This window comes from Dendrobates tinctorius, unplaced genomic scaffold (assembly GCF_039654945.1).
Source record: "Dendrobates tinctorius isolate UK_male_01 unplaced genomic scaffold, ASM3965494v1 ptg000073l, whole genome shotgun sequence".
In the NCBI taxonomy this organism is placed as follows: Eukaryota; Metazoa; Chordata; class Amphibia; order Anura; family Dendrobatidae; genus Dendrobates; species Dendrobates tinctorius.
In genome coordinates this window covers 35,494,173-35,495,739 of record NW_027361741.1, presented here as the reverse complement: position 1 = coordinate 35,495,739, position 1,567 = coordinate 35,494,173, and the positions used below count along the sequence as shown (strand labels likewise).

Below are 1,567 nucleotides of genomic sequence, written 5' to 3'. Positions count from 1 at the left end.
GTCTAGGGGGAAGCAGTGACGCCCCTCTGTTTCCTCGTCTGAGGATGAGGAACTGGAATCTGAGGGTTTTGACGTGATTTCTCCCGATGTCGAGGAATCTGACTGGGAAATCACTATTGTGTCTTTTTTTTTTTTTTTTGATTTGTCCCTATGCTTAAGGGATATAAGGGCACTCTGACCTCCAATTTAATCGCAGCTTTTAGGTCAGAGGCCAAATCCGGAGTTTCCTAACAGAGGATTTCTTTTGTACATGGTTCCGTTTTTTTTTTTTTTTTTCGCACTCGATGTTTTCTTTGCTTTGGCTTTTGCCCCCGGTGGTCACTGGGGTTATAGCAGTTTTTGGCCCCTGATCATTTGACCATTCCCTTTTCCCATGGGGTCACATGGTCTAGGCAGGTGTTGGTGATAGCGTCTTGTGAAGCCACTGCAGAAACCTGGTGGAGTTACCAGCTGGCTTGAAGCCACTGCTGAAACTGGTGTTGAACTCTGGCTGCCTGGTGTCCGCAGCAGAGTGAGATGGTGAAGGTGGCAGCTGGCTCTGAGGTGTAGAACCACTCTCTCAAGAAATAGGTAGGGGACTAGCACAAGTGGGGCACCCCTTTTCTTTTCCCCTTCTTTCCCTAGTAAGGGAAATGGAACTTTTAATACAATGGTGAACATTCACGAAGATCACTCACCCAAAGGTATGCGGCTGCAGGTATCGATTCGGGAGATGGAGTCAGGTCCTGAATAGGCTGCACTCCTGGTGGCGATTTGCTCCTTGCAGCTGACGTGCTATGCTGCGTGGAGTGACTACTGGAACGACCATCTGTACTGCGTTCTTTTGACGATGATTGTGGTGGTGGTGCTGCTGCTGCTGCTAAAGCTGCTGCCTGGCTTGCTGCTCCTGTTGCTGGTCACTATCCCCTTCAGGATCGCCTCCAGCCTGGGGCGCTTGTGCAGCCACCATTTTAAAATTTCCCGGCTGGCGTCACCGCTCCCATCATGCACCGCGGTCCCCGGGAGAGCGCTCCTGCGCATGCGCCGGTTCTAGGGACCCGGAAGCCGGCTTCTACTTCCGGGGCGGCCGCCATCTTGGTACACCTCTGTAACCCGGCGCCGCCCGCATGTTTACCGGGTCCCCACGAGCCCCGACTTCCTCTCCGGAGCGGCGGCTCCGGCGTCACTCCCGCCCGCTCACCCGGCAGCCCGCATGGGCCCCAGCAGTGGCGGCTTCGGGCACCGCACCTTCCCGAGGCAGGGGCCTTCCCGCTGCCACCACCGGTCAGGCCGGCCCCGGATCCTGGACACACGAAAGGTACCGTCCTGTGGGTCCCTCCGTCAGGGACAGGAACCCAACTAAAGGCGGAGGAGAGGTACCGCCCTTTTTATCTGTAGGTTCCTGTCCCTGAAGGGCGGATCCCCTCTCTCCGTGGTGCTGTCATGGGTGAGGGAGAAATGATGCTACCCTTAATTTAATATTTTGTTGCACAACCTTTTAAGGCAATCACTGCAATCAAACGATTCCTGTAACTGTCAATGAAACTTCTGCACCTCTCAACAGGTATTTTGGCCCACTCCTCAAGAG

The 1,567-nt window shown here is 54.5% G+C and overlaps 1 long non-coding RNA gene across 1 annotated transcript; it reads right to left on the bottom strand.

Moving 5' to 3' along the window:
• Positions 1-251: 251 nt before the first annotated feature.
• LOC141096246 (uncharacterized) lies at positions 252-969 on the bottom strand. The gene is made up of 2 exons (XR_012233625.1): positions 475-969; positions 252-434 (listed from the first exon to the last, which is right to left on the bottom strand). It is a non-coding gene; the product is annotated as an uncharacterized lncRNA (long non-coding RNA).
• Between the last annotated feature and the right edge of the window lie 598 nt (positions 970-1,567).